Source organism: Hypanus sabinus, chromosome 16, assembly GCF_030144855.1.
Source record: "Hypanus sabinus isolate sHypSab1 chromosome 16, sHypSab1.hap1, whole genome shotgun sequence".
Taxonomy (NCBI): domain Eukaryota; kingdom Metazoa; phylum Chordata; class Chondrichthyes; order Myliobatiformes; family Dasyatidae; genus Hypanus; species Hypanus sabinus.
In genome coordinates this window covers 77745303-77762952 of record NC_082721.1, presented here as the reverse complement: position 1 = coordinate 77762952, position 17650 = coordinate 77745303, and the positions used below count along the sequence as shown (strand labels likewise).

General features: G+C 43.7%; 1 protein-coding gene across 1 annotated transcript in view; it reads left to right on the top strand.

Moving 5' to 3' along the window:
* The first annotated feature begins 686 nt into the window (after positions 1–686).
* Positions 687–17650, top strand: part of LOC132406466 (adhesion G protein-coupled receptor L1-like) — a 693646-nt gene continuing 676682 nt past the window's right edge. Inside the window, exons 1-2 of the mRNA XM_059992184.1 lie at positions 687–729; positions 15097–15161. The gene's annotated coding sequence lies outside the window, so the exon portion shown is untranslated. The remainder of the gene's footprint in view (positions 730–15096; positions 15162–17650) is intronic.

Sequence of the window (17650 nt, the reverse complement as noted above, 5' to 3'; positions counted from 1 at the left end):
CTATTTAATAGACTTGTATATACTTAATGTAACTCAATTTTTTCTCTATATTTATCGATCATGTATTGCTTTGTACCGCTGCCGCAAAGTTAACAAATTTCCTGACATATGCCGGTGATATTAAAGCTGATTCCAATTCTGATTCTGATATCTGTTAACGTCATAAAGGAAGTTCTCGGCCTGAAATGTTGATTGTTTATTCTTTTCCGTTGATGCTGCCTAACCTGCTGAGCTCTTCCAGCGTTTTGCATGCGTAGTTCTTGAATTGAAAGGTTCTGCTGATTATTAAGTATATTTGTTAGTGCCTGATCAGTATTGAATGGAGCAGGATTAGGTTTATTATCATTGACCTATGCTGTGAAATCTATTGTTTTGGGGTAGCAGTACAATGCAATACATAAAATATACTATAAGTTACAATAAGAAAAATATTACATATATATGAAATTGTTGTCAGATGGATCATATATGATGGTATTAAATAGTTAAGAAATCTCCATGAATAATGTAACGATCTGTGCCTTCTTATTTGGCAATAGATTGGAGAAGATTCAAAGCACTGTTGATGTGAATGGTCAGACTGAATGAGTGAAAGGTGCCTGTTAGTTCCTGAACAGAAAAGCTTGTCTTTGCTAGTTACTGGATGCATGTACTGGCTGATCATTGATGGATGACTGGTCTGATGGCTTTTGAATAAATGAGTGGTTTCTCCAAGTTGTCGGAGTCTTGGTAAGCAGAGACAAGCAGTGACGGAGGCACAGGGGAGGCCTGGTCACGGCCAGTGGGGTCTGGGTCGAAGCAGAGTCAAGGCAGAGTCGAGGTATCCCTCAAGAGCGAGGAAAGTCCTGACATCTGATTGATTTAAGCACCACGTTGAATTGGAAAGGTCAGCCACGGGCCGAATCATGGTGGGCGGGGTCCAAGCTCCAGAGCAGTCCAAGACTGAGGAACGACCCGATGTTTGGACGATGTAAGTGCCAGGCCAATCGAAAAAGGCCAGTGTGTTGGGACCAGAGGTGAGACGAGGACTGGTTGTGCTTGCTGATCCGTGCCATTTACTCAGCTCTATGCTGAAATTCAGTGCGATGAACTGTGGCTGTTGCCTACGCCCCCCTGCCAGTGATGCCTGGCTTCGAGTATTTCGTAAAACTCCAGTTCTGGAGCTATTTTATTTTGTGCACGATTTGTTTTCTCTCTCTCTCTGCACGTTGTGTGTTTGATGGCCATTTTTAATGCGTTCTTTGGGGAGGGCGCATTTCTTTGTTTTGTGGCTGCCTGAAAGGAGATGAATCTCAAGGTTGTATAGTGTTTACATACTTCAATAATAAATGTACTTTGAACTTTGAGTAGATAGGTTGTGATAGTTTACAATTTAGGTTGATGGATAGCTGGGTGATCTAACAGTTATGAAATGTTTGGTTAATCTGTTGATACTGAATGTGTTGGTAGACAATTTATTATTAAGTGAATGGGATTGCTTTCTCAATCAGGATGCGGTCTTTATTGATCTATTTGAGGCAAAGTGTGATGATTATTGACTGAGCATCTGACCATTTTGGTATGAATTAGGTTCGGGGTCTGTTGATCAATGATTTAGAGTGTAGTTTGTTAATAACTGAATGGGTTTACTGCTTATTAACCACTGGTTACATGTGTGAGTTCTGTTAATTGGGTACTAGTTAGGTGCAGCCTGTTAATTACCAGTTGTTGTCCGTAGATTGGTGATTTGGTGTGCGGTCTATTGATAGTGATGTGTTGATGATTGGCTGACATGGGCTCTGATAGTTACTAACTCAAGAGATTCTGCAGATGCTGGAAATCCAGAGCAAAGCACACAAAGTGCTAGAGGAGCTCAGCAATCCATGGAGAGGAGTAATAGTCGACGACTTGTTCCTGAGGAAGAGTCTTGGCCTAAAACGTCAACTATTTATTCCTTCCCATAGATGCTGCCTAATTTGCTGAGTTCCTCCAGTATCTTGTGTGTGTTGCTCCAATGTTTACTGGTTGGTTGTTTAATTATAAAAAGAGTGTCAGTTACTGATTGATTGGGTGACTGGTTTATTTGTTATAAAACACCAGGGGGATCTGTTGGATTTCAGAAATGTCCAAAGCCTGTGATGTGACCGGATGCCCTTTGCCTGTTCTAACTCTCTGATGCTTTTGTAGTTCACTCCCACACAAGTGAGTTGGTGTAAATTATTACCTGCTCCTGTGATACTGATGCTCCTGAATACATGATTAGCTTCAATGTGAATCTCAGCTCTTCTCTTCAATATTAACCCTCTTTTCATAATCTCAGCACTGAAATGGTGGCTCGTTATTAGGGAACAGTGAAGGTAGAATGCCGACCCTCCCCACAACTGTAATAAGTGGGTTGAGGGATCTCAGATGCCATCGATTTTCTGGATTATCCTGTGATCAGAACCAGAATCTGATTTAATATCACCAGCGTATGTTGTGAAATTTGTTAACTTTGCAGCAGCAGTACAATGCAATACATGATAGAATAGAAAATAAAATTATAAATAATGGTGAGTGTGTGTAGGCCTCTGTTAGTCTCGATAGACCATGGATTTGCACCTTGGAAAGTTTCCAGGGCGCAAACCTGGGCAAGGTTTTTTTTATGGAAGACCGGCAGTTGCCCAAGCTGCAAGTCTCCCCTCTCCACGCCACCGATGTTTTCCAAGGGAAGGGCATTAGGACCCATACAGCTTGGCACCGGTGTCATCACAGAGCAATGTGTGGTTAAGTGCCTTGCTCAGGGACACACACACAGCCTCAGCCAAGGCTCGAACTAGCGACCTTCAGATAACTAGACAAACACCTTAACCACTTGGCCATGCGCCAACACTAGGGTGCGTATATATACACCAAATAGTTAAATTAAATAAGTAGCGCAAAAAACAGAAATATAAAGAGAGCTAGTGTTCAAGGGCTCAACGTCCATTCAGAAATCGAATGGCAGAGGGGAAGAAGCTGTTCCTGAATCACTGAGGCTTCTGTACCTCCTTCATGATGGTAACAATGAGAAGAGGGCATGTCCTGGCTGGTGAGGGTCCTTAATAATGGACGTCACTTTTTGAGGCACCGCTCCCTGAAGGTGTCCTGGATGCTTCTTTGCAACACGCTGCAGTTTGCTTCGATCCTGTACAGTAGCTCCCTCATAAGGAGATAGTCACAGTTCAGCTGCAAGCACTTCTATCTCAGTCACTGCGCATCCCTGTTCCTGTCATAGAGACATACAGAATGGAAAGAAGCCCTTTAGTCCTGAGTCTATGCCGACCATCAACCATACAGTCACATTAACCCTGCTTTTTTTAATCTCTCTGCAATCTCATCAACTCCCTTCAGGGTCCCATCTCTTGCTGACACACTAATTGCAGTTAGAGCAGCCATCTAGCCTATTAACCTGCGTGCCTTTGGGGTGTGGGAGGAAGCCTGAGCAGCCAGAGAAAATCACATGCTCACAGGAAGAACGATCAAACTCCACACAAGGTCAGGACTGAACCTGGTTCTCTGTGCCACCCAAATTTACCCCTCTTCGCTGCAATATGAAGAAGAGGAAGAATAGCCCTTAATTCGGTAGTGGAGTTATCAGGGCACCGTCATGACGGTGTTTCCTTAGCAAGCTATTCTTGTTTTTACGAGACCAAGTTGTTAGCTCGACACTCAACTGGACATGGATTCCAACTCGGGAACCTTCACCCTGGAGTCCGGCACCACCGAGCGGGACACACTGCAATATGGCCACCTGCCAATTCACTCAAGGCTTCAAAGCCATGGGGTCATTCCCTTTTCAACTGGAGGCTACTAAGATTAATTTCCTTGACTTCACCTTGTCTTCTCTCCTCATCATCTCCACACTGCCAGCTTTAATGCTTCACCTTGGGATTCTCAATAAAAATATGAATTTACTAGACAGTGTCCTGTGGACTTATATGCAGGAAATTGGGACCAATATTGTCCTCAGAATCAAGCAATGTTAGAGAGCGTTAACATAATTAGGCTAGGAGCACAGATGTAATTTCATCTCCATTCTACAGTCAAGTAGTCTGACCTCAGTTTTAAATCTATTTTTTTAATCTGTTCATTTATAATGGAAGCAGGAATTCTATAATTACAACTTCCAGCCAACGGGAAAGTCCACAGCACCCACAGGAACAGTTGATAGAAGTCCAAAAGGTGAGAGTATTCTTCCAGATGCACTGTGTTTGATTGGGTGTGGATCAGTCAGAGCCATCCGATACCACTTGTACCAATTGAACTCGCGTAATCTGTTGAACTAGTTTAAAAAAAATGTCACACTGGTGACAATCTGCGTCCAAATCTGGCCAGACCATGAGCTTGTGTTAATCACCTTGCCAGTATAAATATATATATACATATAAATTTATAGACTCTCATTCTGGGTGAAAAGACAAGGGAAGGATACCTAGACAGTGAAGGTCTTGGTCTAGTGGCAAGAGGGTCCAAGATGACTGGAAATGCTGTAAGCATTTGCCAGCACACTTGGCATTATTATGAGTCCTGAAGAGGGTTCCAGCCTGAAACGTCAACTCCCTATTCCTCTCCATAGACACTGCCTGACCTACTGAGTTCCGCCAGCATTATGTGTGTGCTACTTTGGCCTACTAGTGTATGTGGACTTGGACACATATAAAATATTTGCACCGATATGCGCACATACTGTACACATAGCACGTGCATGCATACATTTTGCATGCCACTCTGTGGCCACACATAAACGTGTAAATTGATGCACATTCACACATGCATGCACACTCTGACCACATTTACATATGCATTGATGAATACACACATGCACACAAAATCTGACCACAATCATGCATGAACGTCATTGCCTCCCAGGCCATTCACCCCCCCTCCCGTAACTTTCTCTTCCCTTATACTCTCCCAACACCCTCTCTACGGTCAATGCAGCAGTACACGTAACTCAAGAAAGGAACAGGCCAAACCTCACCAATGTAATCTGTAATTAAGTGATTTTTGCATTATCTGAAATTGGCTTTTTTACATGCATTGGGAACAGACTTTTGAGAGAAAAAGCTCTATTTTTGAAGGACAAATCCATTTTAAGCTGTATGAATTCAATGGTTTAAAACCAGTCTTAGATTTATCAAGGAGTATTTTAGCAGCCTGATGGAACTCATGTAAGGAAGTATTTACTCCCCCATATCCAAATTAACGTGTGCAAACTCAAGGACTTTTTGAAGTGGGTATTGATTGGAGAAAGGATCAGGATCAGAAAGTTTTGATTCAAGTGTTTACATTAGGAGGTTCCCATTCACATCATGAATGGAGAAATTTCCATTTATAAATTTGACAGTGAGTATACACAGGTGGAGGGTTTGTTGCGGCAACAAGATGAGCAATGTGAAAGGCTGCTGTTTGTGCTTGTTGCTTTCAGCTTGGTGCCATAAGGATGATAAAGTTGCTTAGTTTTAGCAGAGAAAGTTCATCATATATCACCTTCTTCTTGGAACCAGGCAAGTGCTTTATAATACTTGGCTTCTGTAAAGCAAAATCAATCGTTTCTCATTGTGTTAATAGAAACAGATTTTTTAAGTTGCTGACTCATTGTTTCCATGTTTCTTTATGACATAAAATGAGGCCATTCATTCTGTTGAATCTGTGCCAGCCCATTACTCAACTCACTGTCTAGGTTACCTCTAGCTAACCAGCAGCCCTTATACAACTGGGAACAAAGTTTACCATTTCTCCATGGATTGTCCTGAAGACATTTCCCATGAAATCCCATCAACTTCATTGAGAATCCATCACTGACATACACACTAGGGGCAGGAAACCAAGGCCCACGGGGGAAATTCATTTGTCACTAGAAGTCCTCACAGATAACACCGGTGGTCAGGGCTAAACTTGGATCACTGGAGCTTTGAGGGTACTGGATCAGCGTGCCACAGCTGGTTGAGACAGTTTTACAGACATCCAAATGCTCGGTGAAATCAACACCTGGTGGAAAGGAGCCTGCACCAACTTATTGAACCTTGACTGAGCTACCTGCAACGCCAAGAATTGAGAATTGGAACTAGTAGTGAAGAGCAGCAAACAATCTGCTGGAGGAACTCAATGGTCAAGCAGCATCTGTGGGAGGAAAGGAACTTTCGATGTTTTGGGTTGAAACCCTGCATCAGGACATCAGGTACTAGACTCTAGGTTCCAGCATCCACAATCTCTTGTGTCTCCAATAGTGGAGAAGAGCTGGACTTGACTGAATCCACCCTCTGAAGTTCAATGCTGCAGATGCACGAGATTCTGCAGGTGCTAGAAATCTTGTGCAACAGAAACAAAATTCTGGAGGAACTCAGCAAGCCAGGCAGCATCTATGAAGAGAAATAAACAGTCAACGTTTCAGGCCAAAATCTTCATCAGGACATAATGTTTGAAATGTTGCTGCAAAACGTCAATCCATTTGGGCCAACCTTGAGTGCAATACCCTTGCACTCAACATCATTAAGACCGAGGAATTGATTGTAAACTTCATGCAGGGAAACCTCGTCAAGTCCTCGTCGGGCGACCAGCATCAGAAGTGGAGAGCAGCTTCAAGTTCCTGGGTGTCAACATCTATGATGATCTATCCTGGGCCCTACATAGTGATACAATTACAAAGAAGTCATGACAGGAGCTATAGTATATTTCATTAGGGCTTGAGCAGAGTTGGTATATCACCATGTTTCTACAGCATTCTAACTGGTATGGAGAGGCCACAGCACAGGATTGTAAAAAGCTGCAAAATTGCAAACTCAGCCAGCTCCCTCATGGGCCACTAGCCTCCCCAGAACCAAGGGCATCTTCAGAAGGTGGTGCCTCAAAAAGGTTGCATCTGTCATTAAGGACCCCCATCACGCTGGGTCATGCCCTCTTCTCATTGCGACCATCGAGGAGGTAGAGCTTGAAGACACACACCCAATGTTTTAGAAACAGCTTTGTCCCACTATCATTAGATTTCTGAATGGACAATGAACCTATGTACATTATCTCCCTTTTCCACTTTTGCTTTCTTTTTTTCTCTACTGATTTAACTATCGAGATATTTCTTATTGTAGTTAGAGACTTTTTATGCATGCATAACAATGTATTGCTTCTGCAAAACAACATATTTCACAACATATGCCAGTGATGTTAAACCTGATTCTGATTCCCTCCAGAGATGCTGCCTGACTTGTTGAGTTCCTCCAACATTTTGTGTGTATTACTTGCTTCAGTGTTGTATTGGGTTTGGGACTGGGATGAATGGGAAAATTGGGATGGCCCCATAAGGAGCCCGAATAAACATGATGGCCTGAATGGACTGTGTGTGTGTGAATGTGCATATATATGTATAAAATATGTGAGGGAGGGAGAGGGAGAGGGAGAGGGAGAGAGGGAGGGAGAGGGAGAGGGAGAGGGAGAGAGGGAGGGAGAGGGAGAGGGAGAGGGAGAGGGAGAGAGAGAGGGAGAGGGAGAGGGAGAGAGAGAGAGAGAGAGAGAGAGAGATTATTCCATGATCCTATGATATACTCTCAATGTCCTCCTGCACTTTAAATAACACACTACACATTCTGACTAGTCATGTAGAAGAGTAAGGGGTTCAGCTAACGGAGGCTAGAGTAGTCAAGTGCAGCAGATGATGAACTTCAAGTCCTTTCCAGCTCTTTAACAGAATGTCTTATTACCCTGTTCCTTTCCCATCTCCTTTCATTTCAATTATTTATCCAACTTCGAGAAATATTTCAAACAGCGCATTCTAAGTTCAAGACACTCTATGAGTAAAGATTTTCTCTTGTGTCGTCTTAGAAGGCTGGGCCCTCTGATTATCAAACTTTCAATAGCTTCTTCATTTATACCAATTGGAATATTGTCTACCCTTTAAAAACTCCCATTATCCTGTAAACAACTGCATCTCCTCCGATTAACCTGTGTCTCTTGATCCAACATCTCCAATACTATACAGGTAAACCTTTCCCTTGTCCACCATATTGGACTTCTTCTTTGTTTCCAGAATTGGGTTCCAAAGGTCAAAAGCAAGATCGTCAATCAGTGCCTCATGATCAACACAAGACCATAAGACATTGGAGCAGAATTAGGCCATTTGGCCCTTCGAATCTACTCCACCATTCCGTCATCGCTAATTTATTGTCCATCTCAACTCCATTATCCTGCCTTCTTTTCGTAACCTTTAATGCCTTTACTGATTAAGAACTTATCAAGCTCTGCTTTAGATATACACAATGCCTTGGCCTTTACAGCCATCCGTGCCAATTATTTCCACAGATTCACCATCCTCCAGTTAAAGATATTCCTTCTCAACTCTGTTCTAAAGGGATGTCCTTATATTGTGAGGCTGTACCCTATGGTCCTAGACTCTCCCACTATAGGAAACACCTTCTCCACATTTAGGCCTTTCAGTATACTATAGGATTCAATGAGATCCCTCCTCACTCTTCTAAACTCTTAAGAAAGATGTGCTTTCTGGGATCATTCATGTAAGACAGATCCCATGACTGAAAGGCTAAACAAATGAAGAGAGTTTGTGTCTGTAGGCCTGTACTCAAGGGAGTTTAGAAGGATGATGGATATCTCATTGAAACCTACTGAACATTAACAGACCTGGATAGAGTGAACATTAGTTGAAGATATTTGGATCCAAGGGCACCGACTTAGAACTGAAGGGTGTCCTTTAAAACTGTGATGAGGAGGAATTTCTTTAGCCAGAGTGTGGTGAATCTGTGGAATTTGTTGCCAGGGAGGACTGAGAAGTCTCGCTCTTTGGGAATGTTTAAGACAGAGATTGATAGGCTCTTGATTGGTAAAAGGGGTTAAGAGTTCCAAGGGAAAGGCAACAGAATGGGGTTAAAATCAGGATCAAAATCAGGTTGACTATCACTGGCATATGTTGTGAAATTTGTTGATTTGCAGCAGCTGTACATTGCAATTCATAAAAACTATAAATTACAATAAGTGTATTACAATATGTGTATGTGCATGTGTGTGTGTTTGTATGTATACGTACATACAGTATATATAAATGAAATCAGTGCAAAAAGAGAACAAAAGAATAGAAAAAATAGTGAGGTGTTGTCCATTCAAAAATCTGATAGTAGAGGGGGATCTTTAGCCAGAGGGTGGTGAATCTGTGGGATTTGTTGTCCCAGGCAGATGTGGAGGCCAAGTCTTTATATTTAAGACAGAGGTTGATAGATTTTTGATTGGTCAGGGCGTGAAGCGATCCAGGGGGAAGGCAGCAGATTGAGGCTGAGGGGAAAAAATGGATCAGCCATGATAAAATGGCAAAGCAGACTTGATGGGCCAAGTGGCCTAATTCTCCTCCTATTTCTTATGGTCTGTTGGGAAGAAACTGTTGCTAAAGCATTGAGTGTGTGTCTTCAGGCTCATGTACCTGCTCCTTCACAGTAGCAATGAGAAGAGGGGTATCCCAATTGATGGGGATCCTTAATGATAGTTGCTCCCATCATTTAGGCATCACATTTTGAAGATGAACTCACTGCTGGGGAAGCTATTGCCCATGATGGGAGGTGCCTGAGTTTGTAACTTGCTGCAGTTTTCTGATCCATTTGTGTGTCAATGCGAGGAGAATTCGTAACAAGGTGGATGAATTGAATGTGCAGATAGTTATTAATGAATATGATATAGTTGGGATCACAGAGACATGGCTCCAGGGTGACCAAGGATGGGAGCTCAACATCCAGGGATATTCAATATTCAGGAGGGATAGACAGGAAAGAAAAGGAGGTGGGGTAGCATTGCTGGTTAGAGAGGAGATTAACGCAATAGAAAGGAAGGACATTAGCCTGGAGGATGTGGAATCGATATGGGTAGAGCTGCGTAACACTAAGGGCAGAAAACACTGGTTGGAGTTGTGTACAGGCCACCTAACAGTAGTTGTGAGGTTGGGGATGGCATTAAACAGGAAATTAGAAATGCGTGCAATAGAGGAACAGTAGTTATAATGGGTGACTTCAATCTACATATAGATTGAGTGAACCAAATTGGTAAGGATGCTGAGGAAGAGGATTTCTTGGAATGTATGCGGGATGGTTTTCTGAACCAACATGTCAAGGAACCAACTAGAGAGCAGGCCATTCTAGATAGGGTATTGAGCAATGAGGAAGGGTTAGTGAGCAATCTTGTTGTGTGAGGCCCCTTGGGTAAGAGTGACCATAATATGGTGGAATTTTTCATTAAGATGGAGAGTGACATAGTTAATTTAGAAACAAAGGTTCTGAACTTAAAGAAGGGTAACTTTGAAGGTATGAGAAGTGAATTAGCTAAGGGAGACTGGCAAATGATACTTAAAGGGTTGACGGTGGATATGCAATGGCAAGCATTTAAAGATCGCATGGATGAACTACAACAATTGTTCATCCCAGTTTGGCAAAAGAATAAACCAGGGAAGGTAGACAAGGGAAGTTAGGGATAGTATCAAGTCCAAAAAAGAAACATATAAATTAACAAAAAAAGCGGCACACCTGAGGACTGGGAGAAATTCAGAGACCAGCAGAGGAGGACAAAGGGCTTAATTTGGAAAGGGAAAAAAGATTATGAGAGAAAGCTGGCAGGGAACATAAAAACTGACTGTAAAAGCTTTTATAGATACGTGAAAAGAAAAAGATTGGTCAAGACAAATGTAGGTCCTTTACGGTCAGAAACAGGTGAATTGATCATAGGGAACAAAGACATGGCAGACCAATTGAATAACTACATTGGTTCTGTCTTCACTAAGGAGGACATAAATAATCTTCCGGAAATAGTACAGGACCGAGGGTCTAGTGAGATGGAGGAACTGAGGGAAATACATGTTAGTAGGGAAGTGGTGTTAGGTAAATTGAAGGGATTAAAGGCAGATAAATCCCCAGGGCCAGATGGTCTGCATCCCAGAGTGTTTAAGGAAGTAGCCCAAGAAATAGTGGATGCATTAGTGATAATTTTTCAAAACTCCTTAGATTCTGGATTAGTTCCTGAGGATTGGAGGGTGGCTATTGTAACCCCACTTTTTAAAAAAGAAGGGAGAGAGAAACCGGGGAATTATAGACCGGTTAGTCTGACATCGGTGGTGGGGAAAATGCTAGAGTCAGTTATCAAAGATGTGATAATAGCACATTTGGAAAGGGGTGAAATCATCGGACAAAGTCAACATGGATTTGTGAAAGGAAAATCATGTCTGACGAATCTTAAGGAATTTTTTGAAGATGTAACTAGTAGAGTGGATGGGGAGAACTAGTGGTTGTGGTAAATTTAGATTTTCAAAAGGCTTTTGACAAGGTCCCACACAGGAGATTAGTGTGCAAACTTAAAGCACACGGTATTGGGGGTATGGTATTGATGTGGATAGAGAATTGGTTGGCAGACAGGAAGCAAAGAGTGGGAGTAAACGGGACCTTTTCAGAAAGGCAGGCAGTGACTAGTGGGGTACCGCAAGGCTCAGTGCTGGGACCCCAGTTGTTTACAATATATATTAATGATTTAGACGAGGGAATTAAATGCAGCATCTCCAAGTTTGCGGATGACACGAAGCTGGGCAGCGGTTTTAGCTGTAAGGAGGATGTTAAGAGGATGCAGGGTGACTTGGATAGGTTAGGTGAGTGGGCAAATTCATGGCAGATGCAATTTAATGTGGATAAATGTGAGGTTATCCACTTTGGTTGCAAGAACAGGAAAACAGATTATTATCTGAACAGTGGCCGATTAGGAAAAGGGGAGATGCAACGTGACCTGGGTGTCGTTGTACACCAGTCATTGAAGGTGGGTATGCAGGTACAGCAGGCGGTGAAAAAGGCAAATGGTATGTTGACATTCATAGCAAAAGGATTTGAGTACAGGAGCAGGGAGGTTCTACTGCAGTTGTACAAGGCCTTGGTGAGATCGCACCTAGAGTATTGTGTGCAGTTTTGGTCCCCTAATCTGAGGAAAGACATTCTTGCCATAGAGGGAGTACAGAGAAGGTTCACCAGATTGATTCCTGGGATGGCAGGACTTTCATATGAAGAAAGACTGGATCGACTAGGCTTATACTCACTGGAATTTAGAAGATTGAGGGGGGATCTTATTGAAACGTACAAAATTCTAAAGGGATTGGACAGGCTAGATGCAGGAAGATTGTTTCCGATGTTGGGGAAGTCCAGAATGAGGGGTCACAGTTTAAGGATAAAGGGGAAGCCTTTTAGGACCGAGATGAGGAAAAACATCTTCACACAGAGAATGGTGAATCTGTGGAATTCTCTGCCACAGGAAACAGTTGAGGCCGGTTCATTGGCTATATTTAAGAGGAGGTTAGATATGGCCCTTGTGGCTAAAGGGATCAGGGGGTATGGAGAGAAAGCAGGTACAGGGTTCTGAGTTGGATGATCAGCCATGATCATACTGAATAGCGGTGCTGGCTCAAAGGGCCGAATGGCCTACTCCACCTATTTTCTATGTTTTTATGTTTCTATTTGGTAGCCCCTCCATACCATATGGGGATGCAACCAATTACAGACAGACATACTTTATTGATCCCGAGGGAAATTGGGTTTCGTTACAGCCGCATCAACCAAGAATAGTGTAGAAATATAGCAATATAAAACCATAAATAATTAAACGATAATAAGCTAATTATGCCAAGTGGAAATAAGTCCAGGACCAGCCTATTGGCTGAACGGTGTCTGTCACTCCGAGGGAGGAGTTGTAAAGTTTGATGGCCACAGGTAGGAATGACTTCCTATGACGCTCAGAGTTACATCTCGGTGGAATGAGTCTCTGGCTGAATGTACTCCTGTGCCTAACCAGTACATAATGGAGTGGATGGGAGTCATTGTCCAAGATGGCATGCAACTTGGACAGCATCCTCTTTTCAGACACCACCGTCAGAGAGTCCAGTTCCACCCCCACAACATCACTGGCCTTACGGGTGAGTTTGTTGATTCTGTTGGTGTCTGCTACCCTCAGCCTGCTGCCCCAGCACACAACAGCAAACACTGTTGTGGCACCACAGCACAGCACTGGCCACCACAGACTCATAGAACATCCTCAGCATCATCATAGAATGCTCTCCATGGTACATCTGTAGAAATTTGTGAGTGTCTTTGGTGGCGTACCAAATCCCCTCAAACTCCCAATGAAATATAGCCGCTCTCACGCTTTCTTTGGAATTGCATCAATACATTGGGCCTGGAGTAGATCTTCAGAGGAGCTGACACCCAAGGATTTGAAGCTGCTCACCCTTTCTACTGCTGATCCCTCAATGAGGACTGGGGTGTATTTCCTTGACTTACCCTTCCCAAAGTCCACAATCAATTCTTTGGTCTTACTGATGTTGCAAGCAAGGTTGTTGTTGTGACACCACCCAACCAGCTGATCTACCTCACTCCCGTATGCTTCTTCATCGTCATTTGCAATTCTGCCATTGGCAAACTGTTTCAATTGAATGGCAGAGTGAATTTGATTGGTTGAATGGCTTAAATCTGCTCCTATATTGTTTTACAATGGTTTGTTTAAAATATTCCATAGTTTATCACCACTTTGTCATCAGACATAGCTGACAACTGAAACATACACTTAATCAGTGGGTTAGCAATAAGCTTGGGGAGAAGGATGAGCTTGAGATGATGTACAATGTGTTGGAGATGGTCTATCAGCCAGTCTAATAGTACTGGTCAATATCTAAACTAGCAATTTCAGAGCATGTCCGGACACACATGCTTAATCACACGTATGATGTCATTATTCTGCCACGTGATGATGTAATTTACATGCATCACTGAGAATAGCAACAAAGGAGAGAGGTCTGGGGAGAATTAGCAGATGAGATCTGAAGCTTTGCATTTGATAGCTGAAGAGGAAGATGAGAGGTTGACGAGAGGCTAAAGCTGGAGGACATTACTGAGATGGCAGAAGTGTGAAACTATGAAGTGATTTAAATCCAAGGACTCCTCAGTGAAGATCGTTAAGAGCACCATACTTCTTGGTGTTCACCTGGCGAAGAATCTCACCTGGTCCCTAAACACCAGCTCCATAGCAAAGAAAGCCCAGCAGCGTCTCTACTTTCTACGAAGGCTGAGGAAGGTCCATCTCCCACCCCCCATCCTCATCACATTCTACAGAGGTTGTATTGAGAGCATCCTGAGCAGCTTCATCACTGCCTGGTTTGGAAATTGCTCGATCTCGGATCGCAAGACCCTGCAGCGGATAGTGAGGTCGGCTGAGAAGATCATCGGGATCTCTCTTCCCGCCATCACGGACGTTTACAGCACACGCTGCATCCGCAAAGCAAACAGCATTATGAAGGACTCCACATACCCCTTATAACAAACTCTTCTCCCTCCTGCCATCTGGGAAAAGGCTCCGAAGCATTCAGGCTCTCACGACCAGACTATGTAACAGTTTCTTCCCCCAAGCCATCAGACTCCTCAATACCCAGAGTCTGGTCTGACACCAACTTACTGCCCTTTACTGTGCCTATTGTCTTGTTTATTATTTATTGTAATGCCTGTACTGCTTTGTGCACTTTACATAGTCCTGGGTAGGTCTGTAGTCTAGCGTAGTTTTTTCTGTGTTGTTTTACATAGTTCAGTATAGTTTTTGTATTGTTTCATGGAGCACCATGGTCCTGAAAAACGTTGTCTCGTTTTTACCGTGTACTGTACCAGCAGTTATGGGCGAAATGACAATAAAAAGTGACTTGGCTTGACTTGAAGTCAATGTAGGGCTATATGCACAAATGAAGTTGCTGTGAACAATGGAGTCCATATTTGGTATTGGTGTATGATCGTCACCCATGCTGAGGTACAGTGCCAAGCTTCTCTTGCATACTGTTCGTACATACACAGTGCTTTGAGGTAATTTCCAGCATAATGCAATCCCTGACTGTCAGACGTCATATGCCAATTGGCAGCTGGGAACTGAAAAGAAACGTCCTAAGTGAGCCTGTCTAAAATGGCGCACACCCAATCTAGGACAGAGTTCAGCAGTTGACATGCCTTGTGTAAACTGGTAATGAGTTTAATTATGTTTGATAGAACTGTCTTGTAAAGTGAGTCTTTGCAAGCAGAGTCACTCTGTCCTTACTTTCTTCTTTTCCAGTTTTATTCACAATGTGGATGCAGAGAGAGATCCATTAAAGGGCTCAGGGGAGTGTGCAGATGGAGGTAGGAATTGATTTTGCTTCTTTTTGTTGCAGATTTCAGTGTGTATTTCCCTGTTTTTTGGACATGTGTGCATGAAATAGAGGAAGGCAAAGGCCCTTATGGCTGTATCTACATATACAAAATACAACAGGAAATAAAAGACGTTAACAGATTTTGGAGTGTTATATGCACAGCTTCAAAGCTAAAGTAAATTTGAAGCCAGCCCTAGATTTTCTCATATCCAGAGTGATGTGAATTGCTTCTGCACCCAAAAAGAAATGCAAATTATAGGGGACTGTTCTGTGTGATGTGGGGAATGAACCTGTTCATTGAATATGTATTTCTTTCGGAATGTTAACAAGCAACAGAGCGGCACAGAGCCTTGTGCAGCAGGTTTTGATATTGTGACTCCCTCCCCCACCATCATCAGCCCACTCGCTGCCTCCGTTACACCCCGACATGCAATCCCATTCTCCCCCATCACCACTGTCCATTCATCTTCCTGACATCACCCCCTTTATCCTAACCCTTATTCAAACTGCATTTCCCCATTTAATCATCACTTTAATACGTTGCTTTCACTCAGGTATATAGGACATAGAACTGAACAGCATAGGAACAAACCCTATGGGCCATAATGTCGTGCTGAACTACTTAGAGTCATAGAAAACAACACAGTAGCAGGCCCTTCAGCCCCTCTAGTCCATGCCAAACCTGCCTAGTCCCATTGACCTGCACCCGGACCATACACCTCCCATCCATGTACCTATCCAAACTTCTCTTAAGCACTGAAATCCACCACTTGCACTGGTAGCTTGTTCCACACCCTCACCACCCTCTGAGTGAAGATGTTCCCTTTAAATATTTCACCTTTCACCCTTAACCCGTGACCTCTAGTTGTAGTCTCACTCAATCTCAGTGGAAAAAGCCTAAAAAGATAATGAAAGGGTAAAAAGAAAGATCAGCTCGATCCGTCAGAAGTATATCAGAGCATGTGATGAAATGTGTTGCTTGTGTTAACAGCCAGCACTGTCTAAGGATGTATTGTGGGCAACCCACAAGCATTGCCATGTTTCCAGTGACAACATTGTTGTTGTTCGTCCTTCGGAGTCGAAGACGACCACGATTTCTGTCAGGTGGAGGGTTTGTGACTGTGGGTCCGGAGGTGACTGGTGAGGTCAATCCGGGCCTTAAAAGCTCGCCCACATGTGGGACACATGAGGGTAGGTGCTGCAGTGGAAGTGGAGGTAGCTCGAGCCTTGCGCACGGCGTGTTTCCTCTGAGCCTCTGCGGTGCGTCTGATTTCTGCTGCATACGCTCCTTTAGTGGTCCTGCTCCACCAGGTTGGGCGGTCCAGAGCGAGCGATTCCCAGCTACTGGGATTGATGTTGAGGTCTTTGAGGGACACTTTGAGGCAGTCTTTGAAACGTTTCTTCTGCCCTCAAACTGAGAGCTTGCCCTGGCTCAGCTCTCCATACAGCAGCTGTTTTGGTAGTCAACTGTCAGACATTCTGACGACATGGCCAGCCCATCTGACTTGGGCTTTCTGTAGGAGGGTGTAGACACTGTGGGTGCTAGCCCACTCCAGTACCTCCATGTCTGGGACTTTGTCCTGCCATCGTACATGGAGAAGTCTGCGGAGGCAGCTCAAGTGGAAGTGGTTGAGCTGTTTAGCGTGTCTGCTGTAGACAGTCCAGGTCTCGCTGGCATAGAGGAGGGTGGTGAGAACCACTGCTTGGTAGACCTTCAGCTTGGTGATAAGGCTGAGTCCTCTCCGCTTTCTCATGCATTCTCACAGAGTCTCCCAAAGGCGGCACTGGCTTTGGCAATTCTGTTGCTGATCTCTGCATCTATGTTCACCGCTCGTGATGGAGTACTGCCCAGATAAGTAAAGCTGTCGACTGCCAGTAGCTTCTGCCCCTTTACTGTGATGTGTGGTTCCTGGTAGGGCTTTCCGGGTGCGGGCTGGTACATAATTTCGGTCTTTTTGATGCTGATTGTAAGTCCGAAGTTGTCACAGGCTCGTGAGGGGCAGTCCATTTCTCGCTGCATCTTCTGCTCTGTGCTGACGTTGAGGGCGCAATCATCAGCGAATAAGAGGCCTCTGACGATGGTCTCCTTTACCTTTGTAACAGCCTGTAGACACCGGAGGTTGAATAGCCCACCGCCAGTCCTGTATCTGACTCGTATCCCATCCTGACAATCGTGGAAGGCATAGCAGAGAAGACCATGCTAAAGAGTGTAGGGGCAAGAACGCATCCTTGCTTCACACCGTTCGTCACTGGGAAGGCTTCTGACTGTCAGAGCATGTGATAAAATGTGTTGCTTGTGTTAACAGCCAGCACTGTCTAAGGATGTACTGTGGGCAACCCACAAGCATCGCCATGTTTCCAGTGACAACATAGTATGCCCACAATTTACTGATCTGTACCGCATTGGAATGTGGGAGGAACCTAGAGCACCCAGAGGAAACCTACACAATCACAGGGAGAGTAAAAAAAATGCTCAAT